The sequence below is a fragment of the Myxocyprinus asiaticus genome, chromosome 29, assembly GCF_019703515.2.
Source record: "Myxocyprinus asiaticus isolate MX2 ecotype Aquarium Trade chromosome 29, UBuf_Myxa_2, whole genome shotgun sequence".
Classification (NCBI taxonomy): Eukaryota; Metazoa; Chordata; class Actinopteri; order Cypriniformes; family Catostomidae; genus Myxocyprinus; species Myxocyprinus asiaticus.
In genome coordinates, this window is record NC_059372.1 from 26953592 (window position 1) to 26970440 (window position 16849).

The following is a 16849-nucleotide window of genomic DNA, read 5'->3' on the forward strand; positions in this document are numbered from 1 at the left end:
AATGATGGGTCCCAGTGATGTTGTGTATATAGAGAAGAGAAGAGAAGTGGCCCAAGCACTGAGCTCTGAGGTACCCCAATAAGTAGCTGATGTGACTTGGACACCTCACCTCTCCAGGCTACCTTGAAGGACTTACCTGAGAGATAGGACTTAAACCAGTCAAGCACAGTTTCTGTGATGCCCAGAGTAGAGAGGGTGGACAGTAGGATCTGATGGTTGACTGTGTCAAAGGCTGCAGAAGGGTCCAGTAGAATCAGGATGGATAATCTGGATCCAGCTATCGCCTGTCTCAGCAACTCAGTGACAGACAGCAGGGCAGTCTCGGTGGAATGTCCACTTTTGAAGCTTGACTGATCTCTCGCAGAACAAGCTGCTGGATGACAGAGATCTGATTGAAACCTTCCCTTTCAAGTGTTTTCACCATGAATGGGATGAGAGAGACTGGTCTGTAGTGTTCTAATTGTGTGGGGTAAGTGCAGGTTTTTTAAGCAGCGGGTTTACTCGAGCCTGCTTAAATGTAGTGGGGGAAATGCCTGTAAGTAGAGATGTGTTAATTATGTGTGTGAGTGCATGATGACTGTTAATCTCATTAACCAAAGTAATGACGAATATGTATAGGAGTATTTTTATTTCATAAATGACAAAGATGACAAGAAAAATAAGATTATGACAAAAATGTAATAATTTTAATGAATACTTTTTTATTCTATGAAAATGTGAGGAAAAAAATAATATAGAAAAAGACATTAACGGTGCAATAATGTTTTCAAAAAGATTAATCAAGAAAGAATGTATTAAATAATACAGGCATAGTGCTGGGATTTCCCCGCTTGAGCTGTGTGAATAGCCTGTCTAAAACATGGAAAAGTGATGGTCCCTAATACGATACTTCTAAAATGATTAAACCACTAGAGTCTAACGGATAACTTTTATGCTGCAAAAGTCTGGTCACCATTCACATGCATTGTACAGACCTACAGACCTGAGATATTCTTCTAAAAATCAGACACATCTGGGATGGCATGAGGGTGAGGAAATGAGAGAATTTTAATTTTTGGGTGAACTATCCCTTAAGCATAAACCTCACTAAATTTAGTTAGATTTCCCTGAAAACAAGACTTGACATCTTATGTCATTTTGCTTCTCAAGTAAATGTATCTTGTAAGTTTGTCAAGATATTTTTTAATGAAAAGCAAGACAAAATATATAGAGTAAGAAAATTATTATTTTTTAGCAGTGTCTGATATTAGGGGTAGATAATGACTATGGTTAGAGTGAGTAGGGATAAGGTTAGTACTACGTATGTTTTATTGACAAGAATGTTGTTCCAGAACCAACTAAATCTATTGATCCAGGAACACATCTTACTTGGGAAAATCACAGTGATCAATTGAAGAGTGGATGAGAAATAGTAAAACAAAGTACATTTCATACTTTCTTGAGACATGTCAATGTTTTTCAGAGGGTGGATGCGGACTAACTTGGTCGATTATTTCCAGTAGATTTAATGAGTAAATGAAGGCCTTCCTCTGAAGGATCAAACTTAAAAATGATGGCCTTTTATCAGTCTTCTCAGGCTCTGCTGTCTTTTCCAGATGGTGTGATCATTGTCAATCCATGGCAAAGGCTCACCTGTAATTTCACCTTCACATAAGTCTGACAGCACGACTGTATAACAGAATATAAACCCTGCATGATTAATGGCACCAAAAGGAATTACATTTCTGCCCACATCCTGATGAGAAATAACGAAGGTATTGGAAAGTCATTCAAGGTACGAGACATCTCAAGGACTTTAATTTAGACATTATTAAAAGGATTGAAATTAACCTTGAACAAACTTCACAAATTCTTACCATGTTTCCAAGACTGTGATCACTTGAATCTTGAGGGGGTGGCTCCTGGTGACTATCATTCATTTCAAAGTCATTTAGGCATAGAGAATAAGCAAAAATGAATGAATGATGGATTAGGATACTGAGAGGAACTGATTAATGCATATAGTTTGAAACTAATGGTATCACAACAGAGAAATATATGGTTTAAAGCTGAAGTGCCTCATTTCTGCTTCACTAACGAGAATTGCCTAATAATGATGCTTTCAAACAGGTTTCCCTAATACTTCCCGTTTGCCATTGGCCGTCCAAACAAACAGTCCTGCCCCAAACTCATGCCATTGGTTGAGCCAATGTTGCTATACTGGACTGGTAGGGATGCTCAAATAGAGCAATGTTTTGATAGCACCACTTTTCAGGCAAAGCAACCTAAAAATGGCTGATTTATAATTGTCTTTGTACATTAAACTGGGATAAAAAAAATAAAAAAATACACTTCAGTTGTTAATAGAGACTGTAGTATTGTAGTACAGATGAGAAATACCTGTATATTAAAACAGCACTGTAATAGCAATCCTACCTCTGTATATCTTCACTGAAGTTTCTGAAAAATGAGAGCCTTCATTGGAGGTGGTCTTTCTTCATCAGTCCTATTCTCATTATTTACCACTTCTAGATTTGTAGCTCCTACAAAACCAGTATCACAGCAAAAACAACATTTAATTTCTTGTCATTGCCTAATGACTTATGAATAGATACTTTTCATAGAATCATGGCCTCACCATCAGGTTTTACAATAGTGACCGTCTCTGGGGCCTCACTAGTATTGCTCCAGCCAGATGTGAAAATGTGAGGAATTTGAGCACAAAATTCTTTAACGTCTTACTAGAAACCCTCTTCTGTATTTATTTCTTGCTTATCCTCCCTAACAGAGTGAGTTGTTGGCAGGACATGAAACTTCAAAGGACTGAAAAGCAAGCATTTAAAAGGAATTACATGTGACAAGTGTTAAATGTTTTAAATTATGTAGTCATAAAATAAAGCTTATCTATCCCTTTAAGAGAAATTACAAATGTTTCTGGTAGTTCCCACATGCAAATTTCAAAGTTTAAAAACATCTTACCTTCTAAAAGTCTCTCTATTGTTTTGTTTTTGTTTTTTTTGGGTCCATTATTGAGTTGAAGCCCTCTATATTTGGTGTGCAAGTCACCATACCATTTCCATCCTTGATGACCATCACATTTTCAAGCTTGATTGTGCCTACCAGGTGAAAAAAAGATCACGTGAACAAATTCTGTTATGCAAGTGTGAGCAGTATATTATACTCATGGTTCTAACCATTAGCTTTCACCATGGTGACAGTCTCTACCGCACTGGTAGCACTGAAGCCACTTGTTAAAGCCTGAGGAACTTTAGCACAGACGCTTCCATCTAATTCCTGACTTGAACGTTCCTCCTTATTTAAACCACCTTCATCCCTTCAAGCAGAATGAGATGGAGGCATGACTTTAAACATGAGAGGACTGAAATATACAATACATTAAGCTGCATTAAGTGATGAAAAAACAATGAATGATTAATAAATTATATAGTTTTTCTTGCTTTATCTCTTCTCTATATACTGACCTGCACACAGACTCATCCTCTGATAATTTGACCATTATAGAGTAAGGACCTTCCATTGAGGGAGTGTAAATTTTTTAAGTCCCATCTCCATTGTCTTTGATGTCAGCTAATGCTGTTGTTCCTACATGTATAAATTATTTACATTTACACAAAATTTAAAGAGATAGACATAGAAATCATACAAAATAATTCAGAGAAGCATATTCTCACCAGTTAGATCTACCACCATAACAGCCTCTGGGGGATTCCCAGTTTCAATAGAGCTGATTTGGAAACTCTGAGGAACTTCATAAAAATTCATAAATCGACATCAGGCTGAAAATTCTATAATTGGACTTGTTCATCAGTAGGAGGTACCTGGAACACATATGAACTGAAACACATATTGTTGTTATATTATTAGAAAACATTCTTCTGCTGAATGCAAACAAATTTATTTTTAGAAGAATATCTCAGCTCTTCAGGTCCATACAATCCATATAATGCAAGTGACTAGTGACCAGACCTTAGAAGCTTCAAAAATCACATAAAGGCAGCATAAAAGTAATCCATATGACTCCAGTGGTTAAATCTATGTCTTCAAAAGTGATATGATAGGAATGGATGAGAAACAGTTTGATATTTAAGCCTGTATATTATAAATCTCCACTGTCACTTTCACAATGTAAAATAATGTGGAAGTGGAGATTTAAATTTAAAAAAGGACTTAAATGTTGATCTGTTTCTCACCCACACCTATTATATGGCTTCTGAAGACATGACCCCACTGAGCACTGCACGGATTAAAACAACAGGGAGTCTTATAGATTACTCCTTTTTATCTCCTTTCTGGAGCTTAAAAATTTAGTCACCATTCACTTGCATTGTATGGACAAACAGACATCATATCTCCATTAAAATATCTTCATCTGTGTTACGCCGAAGACAGAAAGTCATACAAGTTTGAGACGTCATAATGGTGAGTAAAGTATTAGAGAATTATAATTTTTTGTTAACTCTTCCTTTAACTCGGGGTTTACCAGAGTATGAGGTTGCGTATAAAAATATTTCCGTCATTTACTGATTTTTAAAAACATTGACGGATAATTCCAAATGTTGTCCGTCATTTGACAAATAATGAAAAAAAAACAATCCTTGTATCTATGGCTTCAGTGCCATTTTCTCACGGTCAGTCATTTGCATGAGCGTGCACTCTCTCTGTCTGTCTCTCTCTCTCTCTGCTCGAAATTTTTTTTAGAAAGAGAGCAAGAGGGGATGGTCACGTGATGCCATACGAGGTTTGGACGTGTGAACGGCGAGCTCTGCGCACTTTGCTAGTTTTAATACTTTTTATGTCATAAACCGGTGAGATTCGATACACCCTGTTCCATAACTGTTCTAGGAAGACAATATGTCAAAGAATTCAAAATCCTTGGGCTCTGGAGACATTAAAAGACACTTATGTGCTCAAGCTAACACCCCCGAGCAGAAGGCCGTGAGCCAGGGAGCCGATTTGGACGGAGAAGTGAGGGAAATTCGGCGAGAATTGTTGAACATGTCGGCAATGCTGACGAAGGTCATGCTGACTTGGAGGATCTTGCTGTAATACGTCGATCGATCACTGCCATGGAGACGAAATTCACTGAGGTGGTTACATGAGTGGGGGATGTCGAGAAACGGATCAATTATCTGGAGTCATCGGAAAGGGAATTATCTGCTAATCCACTAGCGACCAAACTGGATTTGGAGCGCGTCTGGGAGAAGTTGGAGGATATGGAAAACCGTAGTCGATGGAATAACGTCCGTATTGTTGAAATTCCTGAGGTTGAAGAAGGTCGGGATATGGTGAAATTCTCTTGCTGAGTCTGTTTGTCATAACAGGCTATAAGCTGGAAATCGAGCGAGCTCACAGGGTTCCAGCTTGGCGATCCGCTGAGGGAGACAGGCCCCGATTAATTCTGGCCAAATTTCTGAGATCATCCAATAAAGATCTGGTGTTACGTGAGGCGAGGAGTAAAGGAAGGCTTTCTTTGAAGAACCACAGCATTTTCTTGTTCCCAGACTTTGTGAATTCGACAAGAGAAACATGATCGATTCAAGAAATGCAAGAAACTCTTACATCAACGGAAGGTCGCTTTTGCACTGATGTTCCCGGCCAAATTGAGAATAGATGCTAAGGATGGCCGTAAAATATTTACATGTCCCCAGCAAGCGATGTCCTTCATAAAGTCAATGAAGTGAGCAAGTTATTTTGTTGCACTCATGCAGCAGCCGAATGGGCCGGCTCACTGAACATTCGTTTGACTATCCGAGGAAACTGAGCGCCCTTTTTGTTTGTGCTGGTTTCGTCTAGCGGCTGGAGTTTGTTTTGTGGAGGAACACACCTTTGGGACAGTTATGTGGATGAAGCTACACGTTCTTTGTGTTTATTCTGCCTACTGGCTGGAGTTTGTTTTATAGATTATCATCTGTTGTGTAATTCTGTCTCACAAAATTTGAATAGAAACACTAGACTTGAGCAATCCGATGGCAAAGTTGTCGCGGGGGCTCTCGTAGGCATACATGGACTGTTTGAGTTTAGAGGGATGGATGCCAGTTGGCGCTGTCGTGCACGGGGTTAATGCGCACGTTTTTTTTTTCTGTTTCTTTGGTTCGGGGGGAAGTTTGGAGTTTGACTGTTGCACTTGGCAGCTGTGTTGGAATGTGGTCTATATAATTTTATTTTTGACACAATACATTTTTTCTAATGTGTCAAAATGTCAAATGTTAATATAAGTGGATTGTCTCTCTCCATGTGGAATGTGAATGGGTTAGGGCACCCTATAAAAGGAAGGTTATTTCTCTTCTTAAACATAAGAAATATGATATAGTGTTTCTTCAAGAAACGCATCTTTTCTCGCAGGAAGATGAAACATTTGGGAAGATTTGGGGTGGACATGTTTTCTTTAGTGCTGGCTCAAGTAAGAGCAGGGGAGTCACTACACTGATAAGTAAGCATCTACAATTCAAATGTCTCAAACAGAATAAAGATAAATTAGGAAGAGTCATTATTGTTTTAGCAGAAATTCAGGGGCAAAGTCTTATTTTGGCTAATATTTACGCACCTAACGCTGATGATCAGGGCTTTTTTATAGATCTTGAAGGGATGTTGTAAGCCGCTGGCACCCCTCATGATATAATATTGGGAGGAGACTTTATGATCAAGGATTTAGTCCATCAATAGATTAGTGAAGCAAAAGTGTGTAAACCCCCTAGAGCAACATTGACACTTCACAGGATGTGTACAAATTTTGGTCTTACTGATATTTGGAGACTTTTGAACACATCTGGTAGGGACTATACATTTTTTTTTTCAGCAGTCCATAAGATTTATTCTAGAATAGATTTTTTTTTAAATATATCTAAGTCCCTCATTTCATCTGTTGTTGATTGCTCAATTGGAAACATTTTAGTCTCAGATCATGCCCTGGTGAGTTTAGAGGTGTTGCCTCAGATGGAGAAAAAGAAATCATATAGTTTCCACTTTAATGTATTCCTTTTGCAAAATCCTGAATTCCAACAAATGTTAAAGGCTGAAATCAATGTTGAAGGGATGTTGCAAAAAAAATTTAAATAAAAATAAAATAAAAAAAAATCTAAAAAATGTAGCGGCAAAACCGTCTGGCCCCGGAGCCTTGCCTGTAGGCAAGGCCTTAATTACCTCATCCAGCTGCTCCAAGGTTATTTCAGAATCAAGAGAATTTTTTTTTGCTCAGTCGTCAGTTTAGGGAATTCTAATGGTTCCACAAAGTTTCTAATATCTTCATCAGTAGACGAAGACGTTGATATAAAGATCAATATAGAACTCTTTAAAGGCATTATTAATATCAATGGCTGAGGTAAATATTTAAACACCAGCAGATTTCACTGAGGGAATGGTAGAAAAAGACTCTCTCTGCTTTATATATCTAGCCAAAAGCTTCCCTGCTTTGTCACCCGACTCAAAGTATGACTGTCTTGCCCTGAATAACCAAAACTCCACTTTCCGCGACAAAATAGTATTATATCTATATTTCAATCGGGTCAATTCTCTGAGGCCATCAGCTGACATACGGTGCTCCAGCTCTGCCTCGGCACTTTTAATATTTCCTTCCAACTCCACGAGTTCACGTGCTTTGGATTTTTTGATGAATGAGGCATACTGTATGATCCGGCCCCTAAGAACCACTTTAAGTGCCTCCCAAGCCACGCCCACAGAGGATACTGAGGACCAGTTGGTCTCCATATAAACATTGATTTCAGTCTTTAACATTTGTTGAAATCAGGATTTTGCAGAAGGGATACATTAAGGCGCAAACTATATTCTTTTTCTCTATATGTGGCATCACCTCTAAATTCACCAGAGCATGACCTGAGACTAAAATGTTTCCAATTGAGCAATCAACAACAGATGAAATTAGGGATTTGGATATCCAAAAAAAATCTATTCTAGAATAAATCTTATGGACTGATGAAAAAAATGTATAGTCCCTACCGTATGGGTTCATATGTCTCCAAATATCTGAAAGACCAAGATTTTTACACATCCTGTGAAGCGTCAGTGTTGCTCTAGGGGGCTTACACACTTTTGCTTCCCTATGATCAAGGACTGAATCCATCAAAAGATTAAAGTCTCCTCCCAATATTATATCATGATGGGTGCCAGCGGTTTGCAACATCCCTTCAAGATCTATACAAAAGCCCTGATCATCAGCGTTAGGTGCGTAAATATTAGCCAAAATCAACCTTCGCCCTTGAATTTCAGCTAAAACAATAATTACTCTTCCTAATTTATCTTTAATCTGTTTGAGACATTTGAATTGTAGATGTTTATTTACCAATATAATGACTCCCTTGCTCTTACTTGTTCCAGCACTAAAGAAAACATGTCCACCCCATATCTTCTCAAATTTTTCAGCTTCCTGCGGGGAGAGATGTGTTTCTTGAAGAAACACTATATCATATTTCTTACGTTTAAGAAAAGAAATAACCTTCCTTCTTTTTATGGGGTGCCCCAACCCATTCACATTCCATGTGGAGAGAGATAGTACACTTATATTAACAACTGACATATTGATATAATAGAAAAAATAAATTGTGTGCCAAAAACAAAATTATGAAGACCACATTCCCCATTAGTGAAACAATCAACCCCCAAACAAAACAAACAGAAAAAAGAAAAATGTGCGCATTAACCCCACGCACGACAGCGCCAATCCCTCTAAACTCAAAAGGTCCATGAACGCCTACAAGTCCCCACGACAACTTTGCCATCGGATTGCTCAATTTTGCCTCACAAATTTGTGAGGCAAAATTACATAACAGAAAATACTTTGTGAAATAAATCCAGTCGTAGGAAGAATGAACACAAAGAATGTGTATATTCATTCACAGAACTGTCTCAAGGATGTGATCTTCCACAAAACAAATTCCAGCTGATATAAAACTGTTCAGATTCCTTGGACAGACAAACGAATGTTCAATGAGCCAGCTGTTATGAGTTCAGCGGATGACGTAATCATTCCAATGTCTGGTAAAAAAAAACAAAAAAAAACCTCAAAACAAACCACAGTCAGCAGGAGGAGTAAGCACAAAGAATGAACAGATTAATCCACAGCTGTTCCAAAGGAATGTTATTCAACAGAACAAGCTCCAGCCGCTAGGCGGAACCAATACAAAAAGAAACAAAACCAAAACCAGAGTCAATTCTCTCGGAGGCTGATTAAAAGTATATACCATGACTTACACAATCCGTCAGCTTTATAAAAGACATCCTTTGTGTGAGCATGTAGATATTTTGCGGTCATCCATAGTGTCCACTCTCAATTTGTCCGGGAACTTAAATGCAAGAGTCTCTTTAAGGAAAGTGTTATTCACAAAACAAGCTCCAGCCGCACGGCGGAGCCAACACAAAAAACCTAAAATGTCGCCCAGCTTCCTCAAGAGTATGTACAGCGAGTCAGGCCCACTCACATGAGAAACATCCAATGGTTTACTCGGACATTGATTCTATAAAAGACATTGCCTGATTTGGACATGTGAATACTTTGCGACCGACCTTCGTTTCTATTCTCAGTTTGGCAGGAAACATTAGAGCAAACGAGATATTTTTCTGATGTAAGAGTTTCTTGCATTCCTTGAACTGTTCACGTTTCTCTCGTCGATCTCGCAAAGTCCGGGAACAAGAAAATATTATGGTTCTTCCAAGAAAGCTTCCCTTTGCTCCTCGCCTGGCGCAACACAAGATCTTTATTGGATGATCTCAGAAATCTGGCCAGAATCAATCGGGGCCTATCTCCCTCAGCAGATCTGTGAGCTGGAACTCTGTGAGCTCGCTCGATTTCCAGCTTGTGGCCTGTTATTTTGAGCAGACTCGGGAAAAACTCGTCTAGGAATTTCACCATATCTCCGCTCTCCTCATGCTCAGGAATTCCAACAATTCGTATGTTATTCCTGCAGTTTCTATTCTCAAGATCTTCAAGCTTTTCAAGGAGATGTTCCAAATCAACTTTGGTCACGGGCAGATTAGCGGTTAATTCCCTCTCCGAAGATTCCAGAAAATCGATTCGTTTTTCAACAGTCACTCTTGTAGCTAACTCAGAGAATTTTGTTTCCATCGCCGTAATCGATCGACGTATTACAGCGAGATCCTCCAAGTCAGCAAGAATCTTCGTCAACATCACCGACATGTTGGACAACTGATGCTGGATCTCCTCTCCCGCCACGCCATCCAAATCGAGTCCCCGGTCTGTAGGCCTGTCAGGGCTTTCATCCTGAACATGTAAGTGTCTTTTAATGTCTCCAGAGCCCGAGGATTTTGACTTCTTTGCCATGTTTTGCAACAAAGAGCAAATGTGTAACTGGGTGTATCAAATTTCACCAGATCATAACATGAGAATAATCGAAAATTCAGCAAAGTGCGCAGAGCTCGTCGCTCACACGTCCGCTCCTTGCATGGTGTCACGTGATCCCTCCCACATTTTTTAGATTTTATGCTACAGAACTGGCTCCACTTTTGTTAGAAGTTTATACGGAATCATTAAAGAATAGAAAGCTCCCGCCAACCATGACACAAGCCTGGATCAGTCTGACTCTTAAAAAGGACAAAGATCCAAGCGAGTGTAAGAGTTACCGTCCAATTTCCCTGATCCAGCTAGTCGTTAAAATATTGTCAAAAATTTTGGCTAACCGATTAAGTAAAGTTATGACATCTCTTATACATATAGATCAGGTGGGTTTTTATTCAGGGCCGCAGCTCTTCTGATTACATTAGGCGTTTCATCAATATCATGTGGTCAATGGTAAATGTTTAGACTCCGGTCGCTGCCATCTCACTTGACGCCGAAAAGGCGTTTGATATGGTAGAATGGGATTATCTTTTTATGATTTTGGAAATATACGGGTTCAGGAATACTTTTATTGGATGGATTAAGTTACTTTATAGACACCCGGTAGTGGCGGTACAAACAAATGGATTAATTTCAGATTATCTTGATAGGGGCACCCGGCAGGGTTGCCCTCTATCCCCATTATTGTACTGTCTTGCCCTAGAATCATTAGCAGCCACGATTAGGAAGGAAGATGATTTTCCAGGGGTGGTGGCAGGAGGTATGGCACGTATGCTTTTGCTTTAAGCAGATGATATTTTATTATTTGTCTCCGACCCCACTAGATCTATGCCCTGCCTCCACAGCATTGGTTCTCAACCTGCAGCCCGTCACACATGGAAGTGTGGCCAACGATATGCCACCCACATTTAAATAATAACTTTCAGTTTTACAATTCCTTTTCATTTATAAATTAATAAAAAAATTTATTAAACAAATAGAAGTTTGAACTATAACATTTTTTTGTCATATAACATAATTTGGGTTATCATATATTATTTTCAGACATGCACAGACCTACTATGTGAGCACGTAACTCACGCAATTACACAGTTAACGAGCACATGCAAGCACGCGCTTTGGCAGAATTAAAACAGTCATCAGCAGCCATTAGTTCGGTAAAATTAGGGATCAAAATGGACAACTTTGTTATTAGGGGAGAGAAACGAAATGAGGAAAATGCCAACAAAGGACCACATGCAAACAAGAAGTGTTGAAGCATCAGCAGCGAAGGTAGGAGAGTGCTGGAAGAATGGAAGAACCAGTTTGCCATCACTGATCGAGATGGGCAGCCTTTCTGTTTGTTCTGTAATAAAGTACTGGGCGTATGCAAAACCTACAATGTCAAAAGACATTTCGATAACACCCATGCAACATTTGACAAGAAATACCTGCCTGGATCTCAAGACAGAGCTCTCAAGATAACTAATCTTGAAAAAAATGTGATTGCTGAACTGAATATAATGCGAGCTAGTTTAAAAGTGTCCCAGGCCGTGACATTAGCAACGTTCAAAATTTCATTCAAACATGGCAAACCATTCAGTGATGGAGAACTAGTTCAAAACTGTTTTCTGGAATCACAATGTCTATTTGATGATCTGAGCAACAAGAGCGAGATAATCTGCAGGATAAAAAGTTTACAGCTCAGTAATGACACAGTTACACGTCAAATTTCAGAAATGTCTGAGAACTTGACAGAACAACTAAAAACTAAGCTAGCCACTGCTTCAGCACTCAGTCTGGCATCAGATGAATCAACAGACATTGGAGACGTTGCTCAGCTTTGCATTTGGGTGAGGTGTGAATTCAGGAACGTTTGAGGTTAAACTTGTAATGTAACATGCTGGCATTGTTTGCTTGTCCTCTGAATCTCTGAAATTTACAAGTGACTCTTCATGCTTACCAGGACTATACATAACAATGAGTAGCATTATACTCTCTGTTTTTAATGTAATTGTCTAGGTATCATGATATTCATAGTATTAACTGCTAATACCATAATATTAAATCCGGTTGGTTTGCATTGATGATGTCAAATGTAAATGATATGCGGCCCTTGAGACTTGCACTTTGACTGTAGTGCCACCCAGTAGAACCCCCTCTAGATTATATAGGCTTGGTCTTAAAGACACACCCACCTGCTGGCGATGCCAATCAGAAGATGGGGACACAACCCATGTTTTTTGGTGGTGTGTTAAGATCCAAGAATTTTGGTTGAGGGTTCAGAGCTTTATGTGTGACCTGTTGGACACTAAATTTTCATTTTGCCCCAGACTCTGTATCTTAGGCGATGGGGCGATCATTAATATAGGGGATAGACATAAAAAGTTGGGTCCTAGCCGGTGTTATGATCGGCAGATGGATCATTCTCAGGGGATGGAAGTCAGCTGGAGCACCCTCATTTCAGGAGTGGTGCAAAGAGATGGGCTGGGTGGCGGCATTCGAGGAGGTGATATATAGAAGACTGGGAAAATGGGACGTGGGGTAGATATTGGGCTTTTTTGGAGGGTTCTCAGGGAGGGGTAGTGGAGAGGGATTTGTAGTTTTAAATGTGTGTGTTTTGTTTTTTTTTATGTTCTAATTATTTATGACCACTGTAATGCGTGTTTGTGTCGGGTGGGGGGGGGGGGGGGGGGGGTCAGGGGGAAGGGCATAATGTGTATAATTTGATTCCGTATTTTATGTTTATTTATTTTATGAATCAATAAAAATTGTTAATAGCAAAAAAAAAAAAAAAAAAAAGAGAGCAAGAGTGCGCGCTCTCATGCATCTGACTAATGGTGAAAAAATTGCTCTTTTTAATACAATGTTTTTTATTTCATTTTCAACAACGCAATCATGTTTTAAACGTATCCTTCATTAACCTGACATTATTTGCCCTGTAGTACTGAGGTGACAGCTGCACCTTCTTGGCCTGCGCTTTTACCGCTTGTGCGTTGTTTCTGTTCATTGCCAAACAGACTGGTTGAAGTAAGCTTCTGATGGCTCTTAAAGGTGTCAATTAGGCACCCGCCAACATTTTATATCACAGCTGCCAAAACTTTTTATATAGGCTAATGTATAATTTCCTTAAAAATATATATGTTTCATTTAATGAAAATATGTTTAGAAGAGAACATGTCCCCCCACCCCAGATTACAATAGTTGCTACAGTCCTGGCTCTGTTACTTCAATGAAAATAATTTTTTTTTTTTACTACTGTGAATGTAGTGCAATCTCTGATTGGAATAGGAATGAATTAAATTAAATAGAGTGTATACATTTTATAAGAATAGATGTAAAAATAGGTTCATTAAAATATAACAATAATAAGAAAAATAAAGTGCAAAGATATAAAAATGTATTATATTTCAAAGGTTTACATTACTTTAAATATCAGGGGCTACTTCAAGTAAGTCATTCAGGTCAAAGGGGTTCGGCTGACAAAACAGTTTGGGAACCCCCGCTTTAACAAAACTTATAACATTCTAATATCTTGTTATTGTTATCATTGGGTACTTGAATCGTCTTTAATTTACTGATGGAGCTGCTATAAAAACGATCTAGTAGCAGTCTCTTGTAAGCCTGTTTACTAAAAATATACAAACGGCAAAATTAACTGAACAAAAAAAATTTACTGCTTTGTTTGGCACAAATTTAGCACATATTCCCTGTTTGTGTGTGTGTGTGTGCAAATATATTAATGTATTTCAGCAATGCAAATAAATTTAGGTGAGGGCTAGTAAGCAAAAAAATCTTTGATAATATCATGTCTCACCTATTAAAAACCTCATTACTGTATTTCACAGTTAATAAATGACAACCGTCCATGGTCTGCAAATAGACAACACTGTAACTGCCGACTCCACTGTCTGTCAACTCCAGGAGCTCCATGGCACCTGTAGTATAATCAATTCTATTACAAAAACTTCTCAAACATATAGTGATTTTTCCCAAGTACAGCAAATATACACTGACTGAGCACAGTAGGAACACTATGGTCCTAATAAAGTGCCCAAAGTGGTCTTCTGCTGTTGTAGCCTATCCGCCTCAAGGTTCGACATGTTGTGCATTCTGAGATGCTATTCTGCTCACTACAAATGTACAGAGTGGTTATCAGAGTTACCATAGCCTTTCTGTCAGCTTAAGCCAGTCTAGCGATTCTCCGTTGACCTCTCTCATCAACAAGGCGTTTCCATTCACAGAACTGCCGCTCACTGGATGTTTCTTGTTTTTGGCACCATTCTGAGTAAACTCTAGAGACAGTTGTATGTGAAAATCCCAGGAGATCAGCAGTTACAGAAATACTCAGATCAGCCCGTCTGACGCCAACAATCATGCCATGGTCGAAATCACCAAGATCACATTTTTTCCCCATTCTGATGGTTGATGTGAACCTTAACTGAAGTTACTGACCCACATCTGCATGCTTTTATGAACTGCACTCCTGCCACATGATTGGCTGATTAGATAGTCACATGAATAAATAGGTGTACAGGTGTACCTTATAAAGTGCTCAGTGACAGTGAGTGTAATATACGGGTTTGAATAATTAACAGTTTTTCTGCTCACCATCAGGTTTCACTACAGCAACAGTCTCTGGTGCTTCTCCGTTGCTACTGCAGGCTATCGTGAAAGTTTGCTGAGTTCTAGGACAGATTCCATCTTTAATACCTGGACAAATAATCTCTGCCATATTCAAACCATGAGTTGAGGCAAGCTTTCTAACACCTTCACAATTAGGCAGTGCTTGGAACTGTATGGGACTGCAATCAAGGAACAGAAAAATCTAATAGTACAAAGGTACTCTGCATGCACTTTCAAATCATTTGAATACTTTGAGCCAAGCTTGTATAACCTGCTGCTTGCACAAGGATGCTTAGGCTCTGTGTAGGATTCTCCTGCTTCCATTGATGAAGGGGATCTCACTGTGTAAATCCCATTTCCATTATCAGTGTTCCCTGTTGCTTCAGTCATACCTACAGCAATTCAAATAATGTGCAGATGTGACTTTTTAACACATCAAATTTCAGTCACATACTATATTTGATTACAAGCAAAATTACAATTGATCTACCCTGAGGAGTAAAATCTTTTGTATCTTCTGGAATTTGGCCACAAATCCCTGACTGTGCATAGGCTCCAGATATTCCTGTGTCTGCAGTAATTAAAACATCCTTCACTGATGCAATGAATGGACTCCCTGTTGAATGGAGATGCAGGTGTGTAGAATCATTGTCACTAAAGTCAAATTCAATCATCTAAAGGGAAGTTATAATGTTTGTGGTCATTTAAAGCATACATGGTATATGTTCCCTCCACAGGTAATGGTAATTGCATTGACCAGGCACTGAAGGAGTATATTCCACATTATTCATCCCTTCACCGTTGTCATTGCATATACCTCGGACTCAGACAGACCCTCCACTGTTATTTCAAGATCAATGGAAACTACCCTGCAAAGATAAATATTATAACTAAGATGTTATTATGTTGGCTAGACAAATACCTTTATTCTTTTCAATATCTCTAAACAGAAACCAAAACTTCTAACACTAACTCCTCCTAAAGCATTTCAAGCTACATCCACCAAACTTGGTACAGACCTTCAGACTGTTCTGATTTAGTGTGCTTAGTGTCTTTTCTAACTTACGATTTTCACACAGCAGACCCATAGACTTGCATTGCTGGTTAGTTAGAAAGCAGGTTGGATGGTCTTAGCTGGGCTCACAACCTGGTGTGGCTGGTCTGTTGGCTGGTGTTATAGGGGTTTTGGGCACTTCTTAACTGGTCAGGCAGTTTAAACCATCTTAAACCAGCAATCCATCTTAGGCTGGTTTAAGCTGTTTTTTAAGCAAGGATAAACTATGTCAGAACTCTAGGGATCTTTTTACCTCGCTTTGTCACTTTAACTTGGCTTTTGTAGACATTTGGATCCATGTTAACTTTAGCAGGGAAGTTGGGCACTACCTTGCCTCCATTTTTCAGAAGCGTATACACGCCAGCAATCAGAGGCACTTAAACAACTGTGTTGGTGCCATTTTTATTCTCTTTTACCTCAGTTTGGACAACAGCTCCTGAGTCGGAGACAGCCTGCACAGAAAGATCTACAGATCCTGCCATTGCACAGTCTATATTAACAATGCAAGGTTCAGCAACTTTCCCCTGACTCAAACCAGGGCCCGATACCAACACTTTAGATGGGTTGAGCAGCCTTAGTATAACAGCTTTGAATGGGGAGCCAACAATGTGAGAGTTGTCAAAAAGGATGCTTATTCTGTAGGTCCCATCTGCTGTGGGAAGGTAAAATAGAGAACAAGTGCCATATTGATTGTCCAAACTTTGTAGTGTAAATTCACAAGGTCCATCCACGCTTATGAAAGTCTTCCACTGCCTGCACAAACTCTGCCTGTTCTCCAACCAATCCTTCTTTTAGGCCTGGACCATGAGCCCTTACCTGAGGAAAAATATAACATCAGACTACAATGCTCTAATTACAGGTGTCACTTAATTTGAACAACATAA